Here is a 21,276-nt window from a genome sequence, read left to right on the forward strand (position 1 = left end):
CACACCTGGAGGAAGACCTGAAAGAAGGGAGTCAGGGAAAAGAGTTCCAGATAGATTTGTATTGGATATATGATTAAGTTTTTGAGGACAGGGATGATTTCTTTCAAATTTTGACAGGACAGCAAGAACTATGCAGGAGGCCTGAAATATCAGGTGCTGGAGTAGGTGTAATCATCAGTATGTTTGTTTGCTTATTCATTTTGATCATCAGTATATTTATAGCTATAGTTTTTCTCTTAATTCACGTAAAAAAATCAACATTTAATTTTCTGTCACATGATTCAACATAAAAAGTATAAAAAGGCGTTCAGTGACGTCTTCTAGTCTTTCCTGTGCCCATCCACACAGTTCCCATTGTTCCCAACAGGTAACACATCAGATCTTTCTTTCTTCTTGCAAAGTTTTTTTTTTTTTTTTTTTTTTTTTTTAAATACAGATAGATAAGCCAATAGGTATTTTCCTTAAACAAAGAAAAACCTTGAGCAATCAGAGAAACTTTGCAGAATGTTGTTTCTGTTTTTTTAAAAATTTTTTATTGTAACCCAAAATTACATTTTGCCCCGGGTGTATTTACGACCAGCTTCCGGCCTGGAAACCGGAAGTTCTCCTGGGTGGGAAAGGTGAACCGGAAGCTGTGGGAGTGAGAGGGTAGACCGCTGAGGTAACTCAGAGCCGTTTCTAGTTTGCAGGTGGGCTCCTCAGAAACCTTTCTAATCTTTACAACCAGCACCCATTTAAGGCTTTCACCAGCATTTCTAGCTGCCTGACCTGTCCTTCTCTGCGGGGCGGCCCTGACTTGCGTTGGTGGCGTCTAGAATCCCCCACCCACCGACCAGGGAGAGGCCTTCACCCCTGGACCTCATAGTCTTTGCTTGGGCTTCTCGCGGCTTTTCCTGAAGCGGTATCAAGGCTTCCGGTTGGTAAAGTGTCTTGTCTGTTCATTATAGAGACGCGCGGGAGCATCCTGTATGTGTGTTTTAGGTTTTGTTTGGTTTGTTTTTCGACCTCATGTTTGCATTAAGAATAAATGTAATCATGTCTGGCATTCTTGTGAAGATTTTCAGGCACGACTGGTGCTTAAGGTTTGCACCATTTTGAACCATTAGAAGTGAATCTCGGCTTTCTTTGGTGGATGTCACTTTGCAGAGTGTTTGAAGCATGGTTGCCGAAGTGTGTAAATCTGGGAGTTGCCCAAGTGTGTAAATCCCGGAGGAAACTTTTGCAAGTTTTCTTTATTCTTATAGTAATGGTATTCCTTCTGCAGGGTATTGCACAAACTGAAATGGAATTTCTCTGGGAGTAAAATGACTGGCTTGCCAATCCCTATAATGTTGAATTACAGATTTACTTTATTCATGTCATTGTTTTATCTTCCATTTACCTTTGTTTTTGGGAATTATCAGTAACAACTCTCAAGGTATTTATGGGAATCTTTGTAATCAGTACACTTACTTAGAAAATGTGATTGTTCCATTAAGAATCTTCCACTTAGGGGCACCTGGGTGGCTCAGTGGGTTAAAGTCTCTGCTTTCAGCTCAGGTCATGATCTCAGGGTCCTGGGATCGAGCCCCGCGTCGGGCTCTCTGCCTGTCAGGGAGCCTGCTTCCTCCTCTCTCTTTCTCTCTCTCTGCCTGCCACTCTGCCTATTTGTGATCTCTGTCAAATAAATGGATAAAATCTTAAAAAAAAAAAATAACCTTCCACTAAGACTAATGAGATTCTTCTAATTTTTGTTATTTTGCTATTTTGCTTTAATGGTGATAAATGCCTATGGCTCTTTGTTTTGTATCTTGAAGGAAAAACCCTTACGAGTTATTCCAACCTGAAAATCAGCAAACATTACCCGGGGGGCGGGGGTTTATTTTACAGTCCTTCACAATCGTCTTTTCCAGTCATGTCTTCAGCCAGTTTTTGTGTTCAAACCCTCCCTGCTTTCAGGGAGAACTTGAAGTAATTCTTGAGTTCCTTTTTAAAATCTATTTAATTTTTTCTAAGGAATTATTTATGTATTTGAGAGAGAGAGAGAGAGAGAGAATGAATGCGAAATGGGGGAGGAGCAGAGGGAGAGAATCTCAGGCTGACTCAGTGCTGAGGCAGAGGCCTACCAGGGCTTGATCCCAGGACCCTGAGATCATGACCTGAGCTGAAATCAAGAATTGGGTACTCAACCGACTGAGCCACCAGGTGCCCCACTAGTTCTTGAATTCTTAAGAATTCTATTCCCCACTCGATGGTTTATCAAGTGTGCTAATGTAAGTTGAGAGAGTATTTTAATTTTTATACTGTTTCATACCGTAGTATCAGGAAGGAACCTATTTATCAGTTTTTATATCTTAATGCCCACTGGGTGGCAGCATAGCGTTTTTAGTTTCTTAGCGTTGGCTATGGATTTCATAACTACTGGTGTTATAACAGTGTTTTTCTGATAGTAACAGACATCTTTCATATTACATGCCAGGCGCTGCACTAAATGCTTTATGAGCATTATTTTATTTAAAACTAAAAACAGAAACATAACAACAAAGAAACCAATACCATACTTGGTGACCTAAGTGTTTTCATTGGTCTCCTAGGCCATATTGAGGAAGCTGTGGAAAAGAGGTTAAATAATAATACAAGGCTGATAACTACACAGTCGGTAAGTGCTAGGGCCAGAATTGACGCACAGGTGCTTCACTACTCCTTCATGTAAATCAAATTAAGGTTACTGTTAAGTCTGACCAAACAGTGAAGAACTTGCAGTTAGGATGAGAAAGCTGTGGATATTATGAAAGAGGTAAGAACTGAATATCAGTTTCGTATAATGTACCTCAGGACAGTTGGGGGTGCTTGATTTCCAACAAGAAGTATTTCCTAAATTGTGTTCCAAGAACACTAGTCATGTGAGATGCTTCAGCAAAACGTTTCCTATGGCCAGAGATACTTTTTTTTTTTTTTGAAGATTTTATTTATTTGACAGAGAGAAAGAGAAATCACAAGTAGGCAGAGAGAGAGAGAGAGAAAGAGAGAGAAGCAGGCTCCCTGCTGAGCAGAGGGGGCTCAATGCAGGGCTCTATCCCAGGACCCTGAGATCATGACCTGAGCCAAAGATAGAGGCTTAACCCACTAAGCTATGCAGGCTCCCCAGTTAGAGACACTCTTAGGGGATTTATTAAAGGTTTTCAGAAGTCCCACAGTAAAGGAACCTGTTTAACCTAGCTCACAGCATTTTTGGAACTCCTTGCATTCTTAAACTTTCAGATTAGAGCCTACATTAAGAAATACATTTTACATGCAGTCCAGTATAAATGGATGTATACACCTGAAATACTGAATAAGACAGATGAAACATTTACTTACCTTTAGTATGAACAATTTACTTTTTTTTTTCAAATCTATTTTCCTTTTTCTAGTCTATTTTTAAATGATAAGTATCTTTGTTGAAGATAACATGCTTCTATCACTCCTGATAACACATTTCTTGTTGGGAAATTATCCTTTATAATCAATTCAAGCCAAGAATAAAGTAAGAACATGGAACAATTTCATGTGAGAATTGTTAGAATTTCCCAAAACACATTCTTTGGGACACATATTCCCCAGAATATTATTTTGCATTTTGAATTATCAAAAAAAAAAAAAGGGTTTCATGATTAAGATAAACTTGTGAAATTGAGGTTAAACTTAAATGTGTTTTAACTATGCTAATGGTATCCTAATGGTAATCTCTAAGATGGGGAGTTAGTATGCAGCATTTCCCAGATTTATTTGACAGTGGAACCCATTTTTAGAGATGTATTTTTGGACCTCATGCCCTCTAGACTTTGGAAAATGGTCATGTAGATAATTAAGGAAAAATGTTTTTGCTGTATGGACATTGTGTGAGAATTTTTACTGTAAGTTTTTAATGTAATTTTCACAATTTATATTTATTCTATTTGCTAATATGGACATGACAGAAGGATGTCAGGAAGCTGTTCAGCCTTCTTAGTTTTCTTATGACCTATGGAATCTTTCTGTTAATAAGAAAAGCCTTTGAAAATCTCGGGCACTGATCAATATAAACTAAAGCTTTTATTTTCAGTTTAAATTCAGTAAGCAATGAATTTCTAGCTGTGTTAGAATCCCTCTTATTAGGATATTTTGAAAATTTACTCTTGTTTTTTTCCTATTTGGAAAAATTCGGAATTTAGTATAATTAAAGATTTTAAGTGGTTAAGAAATACTTAAAAGATTCTCTTACATTTTATGTATAAGGTGACCAAAATGAGTGTTTATGTATTTGATACAAAGATCTCTGTTATATTGCTTAGTTGAATTTATAGTACTCTAATTTTTTTTTTAAAGATTTTATTTATTTATGAGAACACAAGCGGAGTGGGGGGAGGGAGAAGAAGGCTCCCCGCTGAGCTTAATCCCAGGACCCTGGGATCATAACCTCAGCTGTGAAGGCAGATGCTTAACCGACTGAGCAACCCAGGTGCCCCAAATTTATGGTACTTTTAGTAGAGTATTTCATGTTTGGTTTCATATAATGATCCTTATGGAGAGAATTTCCAATTCTCTCATTTCCTTTATACATGTCAGACCATTCCTTTTTAGAATTTAAGTATTAAATTTCTAAAATTTATATATGAAATCCCTACTCCTTTTCTTAAAACAAGGAGAAATTTGCAAAGATTTTATTGAGAATTGAGAATATTTTAGTGTAAAATATTTTCTTTTAAGAAACTCAGTATTTTAATAATTATACATGATTTATATAGTAGTTTAAGAAATTACTTATCAGGGTCTCCCAAGTGCACTTCCCTCTGGAGCTTAATAAACCTTCTACAAACATCAATTCCTTAATGACAAATAACATTTATGGCAGCATTATAAATTGACATAATAAAGTGCAAAATAATGGGAACAGACAATAAGAATGGAGCAATAAATACAATAATCGTGTGATATGGGTAACAAGTACAGTTCAGGAAAGGAGAAATGGTGTAAACTGGATTCATAAGAAAAGGATCACAGAGGAGATAAATTCAATCTGATTTTTATATTGCATTTAAACAGGAAAGATAGAGGAAAATATTCTCTATAAGAGAGCAGAATGTGTGAAGGTTTTAATTAGTTCAAGCTCCTGAACATGGACCTAAAGACCAAAGAACTGTGTGCTTCTCATGCCTCATCTCTTCTTCCAGGCATACATGGTAAACTCTAACCTTAAGCTGTTTTTAGTTCCTCATTTAAAATCATGTTGTGTCCATCTGTGCCTTTGCTTATGCTATTTTTCCCCTCTAAAGCACTTTTACCTCATTTTTCACTTTGCTAATTTCTTAACTTTTAAGATTTTTAAGCCCCAGCATGGAGGTCACCGCCCCCAGGAAGTCTCAGACTTTTCAATTCTTCCTTGATTTTTCCCTTGCTGGATTGGAAGCCCCTACTTTCTGCTGTTATAGTGCTAGGGATCTCTACCATTGCACATGACCTTATTGTATTATAATTATTTTCATATATCTGTTACTCAGTACTCAACTCCTAGATGTCACTTCTTCGGTTATCCCCTCCTCACTTAATTCCTTGATCTTTACTGACTTCTTTCTGTAAAATGTAAAATGTTTCAATTTCTCTCTTTCCCTTCCCTTTCCTTGATTACTTACGACTTTAAACTATCTTCTATCTTCTTTCCTCCTCAGTTTGTGAAACCTGTTCAAAGACTTCTACGTTCTAAATCAGTGTGTGTCAGTAAGAGAACTACCCTCTTATCCTTCAACCAGATTTGATTTTCCTTTGCTCAGGGTCTGTCTCAAAATCCTTTTTTGAGAACTATCTCTTGAGTTTTTCAATAGCCTGAAATCTCTTCTCCAAGATGAATTAAAACAGATTTTTACTGCTAGAAGTATTGCTAGACATCATTACTCCAATTTGCTATTGTACTTATAACTATTTGGTAATGAGATATGATATATATAAATTAACGAATAAAAATTTAAACTTAGTTTAGTATATTTTATAGGTGAATAATTGAGGGTTGGGCACTATGTGCTTTGAATTCCTTCAACACTTAGAGCACCTTTTTTTTTTTTTCTGTCATGTCTTATATCATGCCTAGTATCATATCTAGGCTTACATTTATTTGAATGAATGCATTCTCTACCTTTCTAGACTTTGAAGGAAAAGACCATTCATTCAAATTTGTATCATTTGCAGTTTCTTAAACAGATGTGTTAAGTCCTATCAGTCTTGGTTGTCTTTATAAGTTTAATTAAAAAAAAATCCAACTGTGGACACTCTTCCATTTTCCCCCATTACAGAATTTTCTTCCATAGTTTTTTCTAAGATTGTGATATATTTCTTTTAAAGTTTATCATGGTTACAGGGCATACAGCTTGTACATCCTACCTTATTTGACTCATGGTTTCCAAATATCCTCCTCACCTTTTCCAAAAGGTAGGAGTTATCTAGTCAATTCATTGCAATGTGCTATGAAAAAAATCTCGAGTGCTTGACTTTTGTAAATTATTGTATTAGGCAATGTGAAGGCACAGGAATGAGAGAGACTTGGTCACTAGTCAAGGAACTTAAAATATAATGGCTAACATAACCATTGCTAATACAAGATAGAATATGACTGCAAATGTACTCAGTTCCTGTTTGGCACTGTCCTATACATAAAAGACCCTTTGGTCCTTCACTTTTAGAGGGAATAAGCTTGAGGAAATGCAATACTTATAATACTATTATATAATATTTATGTAAGTTAAGAAGTTAAGGTGATTTCCCATTGAGTGTTCCCAATCCAAGATCAGATAATTAAATAATGTTTATATATTTTTAGATCATGTCATGGCATTTTTTTCTGAATCTTTTCAAATTGACACACACACCAGCCTGTGTGTAATTAATGAATACAGTTTTTCACGCAAGCATGCACTTTTTGTGACAAACGTCATCCATATTTTATATTTTAAATAGTAATAATTACTTATGAAGGAGATAGCCTTATGAGATTGCTTTAGCATTCAGTTCAAGTTCTAAGAGTGCTCCTAAGAGTAAAAGGCAATATGATGAAACCAATTTAAGTGTTATTTAAAGAAGAAAAGGAAACTTGGAAGTTCTGTTTCTTTAACAAAGAATTTGTAGGGGGGAGATGCTTTGTTTTAGTCATTGAGAAACCACATTGTTTTTTATATTTGTAAAGCTATTGATGATTTTGCTTATACTCTTTGAATGTTTTAGCTAATGTCAAATCCTACCAATTGTTATTATGTGAAATGATAGTGTGAAATTGATGCTGTTATAGTATAACAATAAGGACGTGACTCATGTATTTTATGTACACATGCATTCAACTGTAGTGACAAATGGCTTCATGCTGTGTGATTAAATGCATATTAGCGTTTGCCCTAGGCATTTGATTATTACCATCTTTACTTCATTACATTACCACACTGTATGGCCATATAATTTATAAGATAATACACACATCACTTTGTTGCTGATAGGAATTATTCTGTTTTATGGATGGTGTCCTTTAATTTTGCCTTTCATGGATTATAAAATTGGTTAATATCTGCTGAAGTGAATCACTGGAGAAGCAAATAAAGATGTTGGCCTCAGGTCACAGTGTCATTTGTGATACTGGCAAAATCTTACAGGCTCATTTATCCCTGTACATGATTGATAACAGCATGGGTTAAATGGAGAAAGCTTTGCTTCTATTAAAGGATCATCATGAATGAAGACCTCCCACTTAAAAGTCAGGCATGATGAGAAGACAAGAGACTATCTACAGGTCAAATTAAATAACTTAAATAATTTAAGTAGAATGACAGTGTAATTTGTCCATTTTGTGTTATTACCCTGACCCCTATCAGGATTATAGGCTAAATTCCTATCCCCTGTAGAGTATTTAAGATGTAATTTTTAATAAATACTTTCAAAGACATAAAAGCTGTTAGAACTCCTTAGTTGTGGTAAAATATAGATTTTTATTATGTAGTTTTGAAAAAAGCTCTTTTCTAAAAAATGGCAGTACTTGCAAATATAAAATCAGTAATGTGGTGACTGTTGAGGTAATGTTTCAAACATTTTATAATACTGGCTTTATTTTTTAAGACTTTTAAATAATGAAACATATATTTATTATAAGCATATTTATTATATTTACAAATATAAGTAATAAACTTATTATAAAGTACTATAAATAAATGAACTATTTTGAGTTTGTTATTAACATTTTGGAGTCAAATGTTAAAAATGTTAAAAAGGTATAGTTCAGCATCTTTGAATGACTTCTTTCCTATATGGAATCTTTATTTGAGTTTATTCAAATTGTGTTTCAAAATAGGGAAAAGTATATGCATTTTTAGAGATTATTGTAATAAAATCATTATTGAAATGTGAGAGTATTTTGACCTATAGAGTGAAAAGTAAATGAAACCTCAAATTAAATATTTCATGTCTCCTTTAAATGACCAAAAGGTCATGTTTTGTCCATACTAGCATCCTCATTTCTTGTTGACTATCTGTTGGCCTGTATATGCCAGGACTTTAATACATTACCTCCTTTAATCCTCACACCCTGTAAAGTGAGTGTCATTATCACTGTTGTATAAAAGGAAACTGAAATGCAGAGAGGTCACAACTAGTAAGAGAAGGCAGAATTTGAATCCACATTTGATGTGGATTCTTACAGGAATCGACAAAAATGCCTATGTCATTTTCAAAAGCATACTATAAAAATCTATATAGCACAAAATTTCACAACTTTTTAAAAAAATATTTTATTTATTTGACAGACAGAGATCACAAGTAGGCAGAGAGGCAGGCAGAGAGAGAGAAAGGAAGAAGCAGGCTCCCTCCTGAGCAGAGAGCCCGATGAGGAGGGACTTGATCCCAGGACCCTGAGATCATGACCTGAGCCAAAGGCAGAGGCTTAACACATTGAGCCACCCAGGTGTCCCCAAATTTCAAAACTCTTGTTTCTCACTTTATCAAGCTATCTAAAATAGTATTGTAAAAACTGTTTTGGGGACACCTAGGTGGCACAGTTGGCTAAGCATCCAACTCTTGGTTTCGGCTCAGGTTATGATTTCAGGGTTGTGAGATCAATCCCTGTGTCAATCCCTGTATCAGATTCCAGTTTCAATATAGAGTCTGTTTCGGATTCTTTCACTCTTTTTGCCTTCCCACTCATACTCTTTCTAAGATAAATAAATCTTTAGGAAACAAAACTATTTTTGGACTCCGGCCCACAGTAAGAAATACATTTCACATTGTGATTCAGTACATTGTATATAATTAATATGAAAGTTTAATGAAACTTACTATATGTGGAAATTGCAGGTAAATCTAATCTAGGGGCACTTGGGTGACTCAGTTGGTCTTGGTTTTGGCTGAGTGGGGGAGCTTGACATAGGGTTTAAACCCTTGACATAGGGTTTAAACCAATGACCCTGGAGTCATGACCTGGGCTGAAGAAAGATGCTTAACTGACTGAGCCACCCAGGTGTCCCTCCAACCCACTAACTTTAACTGGAAGACTCTAAGTTCTGTTTTTGTTGCTGACTATTTGCTTTTTAGAAAACATACATAAACATTTTGTTGTTATAAACTACACAAACACAATATGGAGAAGTAATATAATGTGGTGGTTAAGAATACAAGTCTGGATCTAGATTACTGGGTTTATATATTGGCTCCATCCCTTATGTGTAACCTTGGGAAAATTACTTAATCTCCTTATGTTGCAGTTTTTTCATTTCTGAAATGGAAATACTAATAGTAAATATCTCAAAGATTTTTTGAGAACTGAATATAGTGTTAAAAGTGTCTTGCATGCATTAAGTGCTCAACAAATACTAGCTATTTTCGTTTTAAGTGGCTGCATATATTGCACCAGGTAGTGATAATGTAATTGATTATTTTCTTATTCCTGGACATTTAGGTTGTTTCCAGTTATTCTTTCTTGTTTTTATGAATAGTAGTAAATATCTGTTAATGGGGAAATTTTTGTACATTTAGGATTTTTTCTTTTGTGTGGATTCTCAGAAGTAAAGTGAGTATACATCTGTATAGTTTATGACTCTTGAGACATTCTAAATTGTTTTTCATAGAATTGTTTCTGCTTATATTTCTACCAGAATTGATTGAATGCCAGTTTCACCATCCCTTTACTAGTACTAGATAGTATTTTTTAAAAGATTTATGGGGTGCCTGGGTGGCTCAGTCGTTGAATATCTGCCTTCAGCTCAGGTCACGATCCCAGGGTCCTGGGTTCGAGCCCTGCATTGGGCTGCCTGCTCGGCAGGAAGCCTGCTTCTCCCTCTTCCACTCCCTCTGCTTGTGTTCCCTTTCACTGTGTCTCTCTCAAATAAATAAATAAAAATCTTTAAAAAATGAATAAAATAAAGATTTATTTATTTATTTTAAAGATTTTATTTATTCATTTGATAGAGATCACAAGCAGGCAGAGAGGCAGGCAGAGAGAGAGAGAGAGGGAAGCAGGCTCCCTGCTGAGCAGAGAGCCCGATGCGGGACTCGATCCCAGGACCCTGAGATCATGACCTGAGCCGAAGGCAATGGCTTAACCCACTGAGCCACCCAGGCACCCAAGATTTATTTATTTTTAGAGAGGGAGAGGGAAGGAGAGAGGGAGAGCATACACATGAGAGGGTAGGGCAGGGCAGAGGGAGAGGGAGGGATGGAATCTAAAGCAGATTCCCCGCTGAGCACAGAGCCTGCTGTGGGGCTTGATCCCAGAGCCTGCTGTGGGGCTTGATCCCAGAACCCTGAGATCATGACTTGTGCTGAACCAAGAGTCAGATGCTTAATTAACTGAGTCACTCATGTGCTCTAAGATAGTAATTAAAAAAAAAACCTGCTAATTTGATTAGTAAAAATGTTATTTTATATAGTTTTTTTTTTTTATTACTTATGTGGCACTTGCCTTTAATCCAAAGGAAAAAAGCAGTCAGTTTACTCTTGTATTTTAACTCATTTAGTGCTCTGTGGTAAGCTATTATGAGAGTTGTTTTTAATGACCCCCATATATTCTAACTTTTTCCTGCTAACAGTACCTGACATTTCCCTAAATAGTCTGCACTTTCTCAGACATACTGATGTTGGTGAGATTAACCTGGATCCCAAGGTTGATCTCGTTGAGCTGGGTTTCCACCAGCTATACTTTGAGCCCAGTAGTTGGTTCAGGGTTGGAAAAGTAACCGATGCAGTCCCAAATAGAACCTTGGGACTTTTATCAGGATGCTGTCTTTTCCTTGTGGGAAGAAGGAGCAAGGAAGTTTGTAGCTTCGGTAACTGCCTGCAGCCATTTTGTCATCATAAAAACGATAGCCTATTGGGAATGTAGCCAGTATTAAGGTAACATAGGCAAAGATTTGTATTTTAAAAAGTCCTTTAGGTCTTACTGATATTGTTGATCCAGGAACCACACTTTGAGAAACCTGGATTTATTTCATTGCTCTTGTTGTTTGTTTAGCACTGTTGATTATTAAAAAAGCAATATAATTTTCTGCCTTTGACATAGAGATTATTATTCCCAAACTTGTAAATATTTGATTTATGATTTCAAACTTTGAGTATTTATTTATTTAAAAAAATGATTTTATTTATCTGACAGAAAGAGAGAGACCACGAGAGAGGAAATACAAGCAGGGGGAGTGGGAGAGGAAGGAAAAGGTTTCCCTCTGGGCAGGGAGCCCAGGAGGGACTATGACTTGAGCTGAAGGCAGACACTTAACAACTGAGCCACCCAGGCAGTCTGTGAACTTTGAGTATCTAAGATAAGTAACATTATGGGGTGCCTAGGTGGTTCAGTTGGCTAAGCTTCTGACTCTTGGTCTCAGCTCAGGTCATGATCTCAGGGTTGTGGGATTGAGGCCCACATGGGGCTCCCCCTGATCATGGAGGCTGCTTGGGGTTCTCTCTATCCCTTTCCCTCTACCTTTCCCCCAACCTGCCCCCACTCCTGCATGTGCACTTGCTCTTTCTCTTGCTTTAAAAAAACCCAAAACTAATGTTATATGAAGCAAGAAACAAATACTGAGTCACTAAGAAAGTGTACTTAGAGTGCATTTATTTATTTATTAAAAAAAAAGATTTTATTTATTTGTTTGAGAGGGAGAGAGCGAACATGCGTGCGCGTGAGCACACAAGCAGGAGGAGCAGCAGGCAGAGGGAGAGGGAGAAGCAGGCTTACCCCTAATCAGGGAACCTGATGGTGGGACTCCCATCTCAGGACCCTGGGATCATGACCTGAGCTGGAGGCAGAGGCATTAGCCCCTGAGCCACCCAGGTCCCCCACAAAAGCTCTTTTAGTTGCCTTTTAATTCACCGAGCTCTTTGTGCCTAGAGCTGTATTAAATGATGCAGGATCATAAATGAAATAAGTGTAGAATAATTCTTGTACTTAAAAAAATCCCATATAAGAGACAGATAGAACACAAATAGAAAAACTGGGGAATTATTATTAAATCTTGTGTTGAATTTAAGCACACAACAAATTTAGAGAATGGAGGGATCAGAATGGGGTAGAGTGCCCAGGGAAGGATTCTTGAAGAGTTCTTGAACTGGGCATAAAGCATGGATAGAATTTAAATAAGGGCGGATTGAAAATTTATTCTAAGTATAGAGGTGGGAATAAGCATGGATTAGGTAGGAGACAATAAGGAAAGTAGAGGACATCTTAGTCCTTTATTGGGAACTTTACTGTGTACAGAAGATGAAAATTGGAAAGGGGGATCAAACCAGAAAGTGGGGAACCCTTAAAAGTCAGGCAGATGCATTTGGACTTGGTTTGTAGATAAGGAGAGCCCTTTTGAATTTGGAGGTTGATGAGATTTAAGTGGTATTTTGAAAAATAATTTTGGAGAAATATGCAAATTAGGTTAAAGGAGAGAAGATTAAAGGGATAATAGGAAAAAGTGATCATAACTCATGTCTGAGGTAATGAGGGTCTGACTTGACTGATAGCAGTAGGAGTGATACAGAGTGAGTCTAAGGGGGCTATTTGAAGGAAGAACAAACAAGTATATTTAGATATTAGATTTTAGGAGATGAAGGGGAGTAAAAGAGGAAGAAAAAGAGAAAGACAAAAATCAAAGATTTTGTGAGTGTTCATCTTGGAGATTTATTTTATTTATTATTTTTTAAGATTTTATTTATTTATTTGACAGAGAGAGATCACAAGTAGGCAGAGAGGCAGGCAGAGAGAGAGGAAGGGAAGCAGGCTCTCCGCTGAGCAGAGAGCCTGATGTGGGACTCGATCCCAGGACCCTGAGATCATGACCTGAGCCGAAGGCAGCAGCTTAACCCACTGAGCCACCCAGGTGCCCCCATCTTGGAGATTTAAATAAAATATTTGATACTACTGACAGAATTGGAGTTTAAAAATTTTGAAGGTAAAAAAGTGCAAATTTTGATTTGTTAAATTAGAGGTAAAAAGTATGAGAATACTTCTGAGATAGTCAACTGAAGATGCATTGAGAATTGTTCACATGTAGTCACTAGATAGAACTTTTAGCTGGAAGTAAAATTAGAGATAAAGTAAGAAAGTAGATCCAGAAAGGTCAAGCAATTTGTCTGCAATCAATGTGACTACTGTTTAATAGATTTGTTAATATCAACTGATTCTCAGTCTGTTGCTCTTTGAATGATTATGTGCCTATAGCAAGAGTTACTAACTCAGTACCTTGCAAGACTAGGGAAATGAAGTAAATTCATTCAATATTCAACAAATAGTTATGTAATCTTGGATATCATTGTATTATCGGGCCCTGTCCTAGGTGCTGAAGACCTAGCATGGCCAGTATAAATGAGAATTTACTCTCACAAAGCTTATTTTTTAAAGATTTTATTTATTTATTTGAGAGAAAGGGAGAGAGAGAGAGAGACAGTGCATGTATGTGTGTATATATGCATGTGCGTGGCAGGGGGAGGGAGAGAATCTCAAGCAGACTCTCCAGGGAGCATGGAGCCCATTGTAGGGCTCAACGTTATGACTCTGAGAGCATAGCCTGAGCCAAAACCAAAAGTCATATGCCCAACCAACTGAACCACCCAGGTGCCCTTCAAAGCTTACTTTTTAAAGGAGGAGATAGAATGAAGTTACTAGATTATTAACAGATAATTACTGAAGAGTTATGGGGTGTGATGCTTATTGAAGAGCTAACATATTTTAAAGATCTATTTTTAGAGAGATAGGGAGTGTGCATAAGGAGGGAGACTCCATACTGAATGTGGAGCCCAATGTGAGATTTGATCTCACAAACCTGAGATGGTGACCTGAGCTGAAACAGTTATCCACTCAGAGGTCTGAGCCACTCTGGCACCCTTGAAGAAGTAACATTTGACATGAGATGAAGGCAATTCTGTGTAAATGTGGAGGTAGAGTATTGCTTGAGAAGGAATAGCAAGTACATAGGCATTAAAGCTAGAATAAATTTGCTATGTTTTGAACTAAATGAAGTTTTATTTAGTACTGTTGTGTGCCAGATGTAATGTGCGGCTCTGGGAGACAAAAAAGACTGTCTCTAACAATTGAGTGGCGCATCATCTAGTTTGCAATATCTGGTACACATTTTTATTGGTAATTGATAAATAGTGTAAACATATAGTTATTATTTTGCTTGTTATTTCCCTCCATTGTTTTTGCCAGACTAATATTTAAGGTCTAGAACTGATGATTTCTTTTCTATAACATTCCTTGTAAGTCCTGTTGATAGAATCAATTGCTTTCCTACCTGTATTTCTTTTATTTAATTAACATATAATTTATTATTTGCTTCAGGGGTACAGGTCTGTGAATCATCAGTCTTACACAATTCACAGCACTCACCATAGCACATACCCTCCCCAATGTCCATAACCCAGTCACCCTATCCCTCCCCCCAACCTGGCAGCAACCCTCAGTTTGTTTCCTGAGATTTGTCTTTCTCTCTCTAGTCCCATCTTGTTTCATTTTTTTCCCTCCCTACCCCTGAGGCCCCCTGCTGTGCCTCTCAGATTCCTCACATCAGAGAGATCATACGATAATTGTCTTTCTCTTGTTGACTTATTTTGCTCAGCACAATACCGTCTAGTTCCAACCACGTCGTTGCAAATGGCAAGATTTTAGGTTTTTTGATGGATGCTTAGTATTCCATTGTATATATATATTCCACATCTTTATCCATTCATCTGTTGATGGACATCTAGGTTTTTTCCATAGTTTGGCTATTGTGGACATCACTGCTATAAACATTCGGGTGCATGTGCCCCTTTGGATTGCTACATTTGTATCCGTAAGATAAATACCCAGTTGTGTGATTGCCAGATCATAGGTAGCTATTTTCAACCTTTTGAGGAACCTCCATACTGTTTTCCAGAGTGGCTGCACCAGCTTGCATTCCCACCAACAGTGTAGAAGGGTTCCCCTTTCTCCACATCCTTGCCAACATCTGTCATTGCCTGACTTGTTAATTTTAGCCATTCTGACTGGTGTGAGGTGCTATCTCATTGTGGTTTTGATTTGTATTTCCCTGCTGATGAGTGATGTGGAGCACTTTTTCATGTGTCTATTGGCTATTTGGATGTCTTCTTTGCAGAAATGTCTGCTTATGTCCTCTGTCCATTTCTTGATTGGATTATTTGTTCTTTGGGTGTTGAGTTTGATAAGTTCTTTATAGATTTTGGATCCTAGCCCTTTATCTGATATGTCATTTGAAAATATCTTTTCCCATTCTGTCAGTTGTCTTTTGGTTTTGTTAACTGTTTCCTTTGCTGTGCAAAAGCTTTTGATCTTGATGAAGTCCCAATAGTTCATTTTTGTCCTTGCTTCCCTTGCCTTTGGCGATGTTTCTAGAAAGAGGTTGCTGTGGCTGAGGTCGAAGAGGTTGCTGCCTGTGTTCTCCTCAAGGATTTTGATGGATTCCTTTCTCACATGGCTGTCTTTCATCCGTTTGGAGTCTATTTTTGTGTGTGGTGTAAGGAAATGGTCCAATTTCATTCTTCTGCATGTGGCTGTCCAGTTTTCCCAACACCATTTGTTGAAGAGACTGTCTTTTTTCCATTGGACATTCTTTCCTGCTTTGTCAAAGATGACTTGACCATAGATTTGAGGGTCCATTTCTGGGCTCTCTGTTCTGTTCTATTGATCTATGTGTCTGTTTTTATGCCAGTATCATACTGTCTTGATGATGACAGCTTTATAAAAGAGCTTGAAGTCTGGAGTTGTAATGCTGCCAACTTTCTTTTTCAACATTCCTCTAGCTATTCTAGGGCTTTATTTGTTCCATATAAATTTTAGGATTATTTGTTCCATTTCTTTGAAAAAAAATTGATGGTATTTTGATGGGGATTTCATTAAATGCATAGATTGCTTTGGGTAGCATAGACATTTTCATAGTATTTGTTCTTCCAACCCATGAGCATGGAACATTTTTCCATTTCTTTGTGTCTTCCTCAGTTTCTTTCATGAGTACTTTATAGTGTTCTGAGTACAGATATTTTTCCTCTTTGGTTAGGTTTATTCCTAGGTATCTTATGGTTTTGGGTGTAATTGTAAATGCAATTGATTCCTTAATTTCTGTTTCTTCTGTGTTGCTGTTGGTTTATCAAACACAACTGATTTCTGTGCATTGATTTTATATCCTGACACTTTACTGAATTCCTGTATGAGTTCTGAGCAGATTTGGAGTGGAGTCTTTTGGGTTTTCCACACAGAATATCATATCATCTTCAAAGAGTGAGAGTTTGGCTTCTTTGCTGATTCAGATGCCTTTAATTTCTTTTTGTTGTCTGATTGCTGAGGCTAGGACTTCTAGTACTATGTTGAATAGCAGTGGTGATAGTGGGTAGCCCTGCCATGTTCCTGACCTTAGGGGAAAAGCTTTCAGTTTTTCCCCATTGAGAATAATACTCACTCTGAGTTTTTCATAGATGGCTTTTATGGTATTGAGGTATGTACTCTCTATCCCTACGCTTTGAAGAGTTTTGATCAAGAAAGGATGCTGTACTTCGTCAAATGCTTTTTCAGCATCTATTGAGAGTGTAATGTGGTTCTTGTTCTTTCTTATTAATGTATTGTATCACATTGATCAATTTGCAGCCAGGAATAAATCCCGCTTGGTCATGGTGAATAATCTTTTTAATGTACTGTTGTATCCTATTGGCTAGTATTTTGGTGAGAAGTTTTGCATCCATGTTCATCAGGGATATTGGTCTGTAATTATCTTTTTTGATGGGGTCTTTGTCTGGTTTTGGGATCAAGGTGATGCTGGCCTCATAAAGCGAGTTTGAAAGTTTTCCTTCCATTTCTATTTTTTGGAACAGTTTCAGGAGAATAGGTATTCTTCTTTAAATGTTTGGTAGAATTCCCCTGGGAAGCTGTCTGGCCCTGCGCTCTTGTTTGTTGGGAGATTTTTTTTTTTAAAAGATTTTATTTATTTATTTGACAGAGAGAGATCCCAAGTAGGCAGAGAGGCAGGCAGCAAGAAGGGGAAGCAGGCTCCCCGCTGAGCAGAGAGCCTGATATGGGGCTCAATCCCAGGAACCTGAGGTCATGACCTGAGCCGAAGGCAGGTGCCTAACCCACTGAGCCACCCAGGCACCCCCATGTTTGGAGATTTTTGATGACTGCTTTAATCTCTTTACTGGTTATGGGTCTGTTCAGGTTTTCTATTTCTTCCTGGTTCAGTTTGGGTAGTTCATACATCTCTAGGAACGCATCCATTTCTTCCAGATTGTCAAATTTGCTGGTATATAGTTGCTCATAATATGTTCTTATAGTTGTTTGTTTATGGAGGAGAGATCACAGCATTGTGATTTCTCCTTTTTCACTTATCATTTTATTTATTTGGGTCCTTTCTCTTTTCTTTTTGATAACTCTGGCCAGGGGTTTATCAGTCTTATTAATTCTTTCAAAGAAACAGCTCCTAGTTTCATTGATTTGTTCTGTTGTTCTTTTTGGTTTCCATTTCATTGATTTCTGCTCTGATCTTTATTATTTATCTTTTGCTGGGTTTAGGGTTTCTTTGATGTTCTTTTGCCATCTCCTTTAGGTGTAGGGTTAGGTTGTGTACTTAAGACCTTTCTTTTTTCTTGAGAAAGCTTGTATCACTATATATTTTCCTCTCAGGACCGCCTTTGCTGTGTCCCACAGGTTTTGAACAGTTATATATTGATTTTCATTTGTTTCCATGAATTTTTAAAATTCTTCTTTAATTTCCTGGTTGACCCATTCATTCTTTAGTAGGATGCTCTTTAACCTCCATGTATTTGAGTTCTTTCCAACTTTCCTCTTGTGATTGAGTTCTAGCCTTAGAGCATTGTGGTTTAAAAATATACAGGGAATGATCCCAATCTTTTGGTATGGTTGAGACCTGATTTGTGACCCAGGATGTGATCTACTCTGGAGAATGTTCCATGTGCACTAGAGAAGAATGTGTATTCTGTTGCTTCAGGATGGAATGTTCTGAATATATCTGTGATGCCCATCTGGTCCAGTGTGTTGTTTAAGGGCTTTATTTCCTTGTTGATTGTTTGCTTAGATAATCTGCCCCTTTCAGTGAGGGGGTGTTAAAATCCCCTACTATTATTGTATTATTATTGCTGTGTCTCTTTGATTTTGTTATTAAATGGTTTATATAATTGGCTGCTCCCATGTTAGGGGCATAGATACTTAAAATTATTAGATCTTCTTGTTGGACAAACCCTTTAAGTATGATACAGTGTCCTTCCTCATCTCTTATTATAGTCTTTGCCAAAAATCTAATTTATCTGATAAAAGGATATCCATCCCAGCTTTCTTTTGATGTCCATTGGCATGGTATGTTGTTTTCCAACTCCTCACTTTAAATATGGAGGTGTTTTTGGGTCTAAAATGAGTTTCTTGTAGACAGCATTTTGATGGGTTTTGTTTTTTTATCCATTCTGATACCCTGTGTCTTTTGAGTGGGGCATTTAGCCCATTTACATTCAGGGTAACTATTGAGAGATATGAATTAAGTGCCATTGTATTGTCTGTAAGGTGACTGTTATTGTATATTGTCTCTGTTCCTTTTTAGTCTACTACTTTTAGGCTCTCTCTTTGCTTACAGGACACCTTTCAGTATTTTATGTAGGGCTGGTTTGGCGTTTGCAAATTCATTTAGTTTTGGTTTGTTCTGGGAGCTTTTTATCTTTCCTTCTATTTTCAATGATATCCTAGCTGGATATAGTATTATTGGCTGCCTGTTTTCTCTCATTTAGTGCTCTGAATAAATGTTTCTACCATACCTGTGCCTTCTTGTCCTGAGCTGTTTCAAGATTTTTACTTTGTCACTAAGACTTGTAACTATTAGATGACAGGGTGTGGACCTATTTTTATTGATTTTGATGTTTGTTCCCTTTGCCATATTAGGGAAATTCTCTACTATAATTCACTCAAGTTTACCTTTTGCGCCTCTCTTCTTCTTCTGGAATCCCAATTATTCTAATATTGTTTCATCTTATGATATCACTTATGTCTCGAATTCTCCCCTTGTGGTCCAGTAGTTTTTTGTCTCTTTTGCTCAGCTTCTTTATTCTCCATCATTTGGTCTTCTATATCACTAATTCTCTCTTCTATCTCATTTATCCTAGCAGTAAAAGCTTCCATTTTTGATTGCACCTCATTAATAGTTTTATTGATTTCAGCTTGGTTAGATTTTAGTTCTTTTATTTCTCCAGAAAGTGTTTCTCTACTATCTTCCATGCCTTTTTTTTTTTTTTTTAAGATTTTATTTATTTATTTCTCGGAGAGAGAGAGAGATCAAGAGATCACAAGTAGGCAGAGAGGCAGGCAGAGACAGAGGGAGAAGCAGGTTCCCTGCTGAGCAAGGAGCCCGATATGGGACTCAATCCCAGGACGCTGGGATCATGACCTGAGCCGAAGGCAGCTGCTTAACCAACTGAGCCACCCAGGTGTCCCTTCCATGCCTTTTTTGAGCCCAGCCTGCACCTTGAGAATTATCATTCTGAACTCTAGTTCTGACATATTACTAATGTCTATATTGATTAGGTCCCTAGCCATCAGTACTGCCTCTTATTCTTTTTTTTTTTTTTTTGTGGTGAGTTTTTCCGCCTTGTTATTTTATCCAGATAAGAATAAATAAACGAGAGAATAAAATACTGAAAGGGTGGCAAAGACCTCTGAGAAATGTATGCTAACCAAATCAGAAGAGAGCCAAAACTGGGGGGAGAAGAAAGGGGGAAAAAAGAAATTAAAAAGAAATATATAGATATGGATTTTTAAAATCCATTTTGGATTCACTGCGATTCTTTTTATTTTATTTATTTATTTTAGAGGGAGGTAGAGAGCATGTGCATGCATGTGAAAGGGGCAGAGGAAGAGGGAAATTCAAACAGACTCCCCACTGAATGCAGAGCCTGAGTCAGGGCTCTAGCTCACAATCCTGAGATCATGACTGAACTGAAACCAAGAGTTGGGCACTTAACCACCTGAAACACCCAGGCACTCCTGCAATTCTTTTTTTTTTTTTTTTCTGTATAGCATAATAGAATTTCTGTAAATTAAATGTCCATACCCATAATACTATGTATGTTAAGAGGATAACTACAGATTCAAGAAGGTATATGAAAATTATTAGGGGTAGTCTGTAAAGATTGGGAATGGAACTTGAAAACAAGTACTAAAAAGGATAAAACAGTATTAAAAGATGTAGACTACATGGACCAAAGATGTTTGTAAGCCATGAACTAAATACAATTAATTCAACATGAAATCAAAACAAAAAATTGACTCCTTTCTCTTCAGTTTCTCAATGCAACTCGCATGCTTCTTTCTTTTCAGTTAGAATTAAATCAAATGCAGTAATTTTGGATTCACTGGACTTCTTAATCTGAATCTTGGTGTTTTCTTCAGTTCTAGAAAATTCTCAGCTGTTATTTCTTCAGAATATAGTTTATGTCTCTTTATTTCTTTCTTCTTTGTGGAATTGGTATAGCCTCTCAATTTAGATTCAGTTTTCTTAACCAGTCTTCTGTACTTTCCATTTTTATATTTCCTTGCTGCATCCTTGATATTTTGTACCTAATCTGTTTCCAGTTAACTAAATCTCCCTTCAGCTATGCCTAGTCTTTGTCAGAAATATTAAGTTATCAGTAGATTATATACTCTTCCTATCTAGAAATTATACTGGGATCTTTAAAAAAATCTCCTTTGTGGATAGTTTCAACCTTGATTTTATTTTTTTAAACATAGTAAGGATAGCTCTTTAATTTTTTTGTGATAATGGCAAAATCTGTAGATGCGTGCTTGTTTCTATT

The 21,276-nt window shown here is 36.8% G+C and overlaps 1 protein-coding gene across 12 annotated transcripts in view; it reads left to right on the forward strand.

Annotated features, from left to right (window-relative positions):
* Positions 1-624: 624 nt before the first annotated feature.
* Positions 625-21,276, forward strand: part of CCDC73 (coiled-coil domain containing 73) — a 135,004-nt gene continuing 114,352 nt past the window's right edge. For 4 of the 12 annotated variants that reach the window (XM_045066074.1, XM_045066070.1, XM_045066071.1 and 1 more), the window contains exon 1: positions 767-916. The gene's annotated coding sequence lies outside the window, so the exon portion shown is untranslated. Of the gene's footprint in view, positions 690-762; positions 917-21,276 lie in introns of those variants that run through there. The other 8 variants (XM_013057958.2, XM_045066069.1, XM_045066072.1 and 5 more) reach the window with 6 other exon arrangements.

This window comes from Mustela putorius, unplaced genomic scaffold (assembly GCF_011764305.1).
Source record: "Mustela putorius furo isolate JIRA1106 unplaced genomic scaffold, ASM1176430v1.1 tig00003859_pilon_pilon_pilon, whole genome shotgun sequence".
In the NCBI taxonomy this organism is placed as follows: Eukaryota; Metazoa; Chordata; class Mammalia; order Carnivora; family Mustelidae; genus Mustela; species Mustela putorius.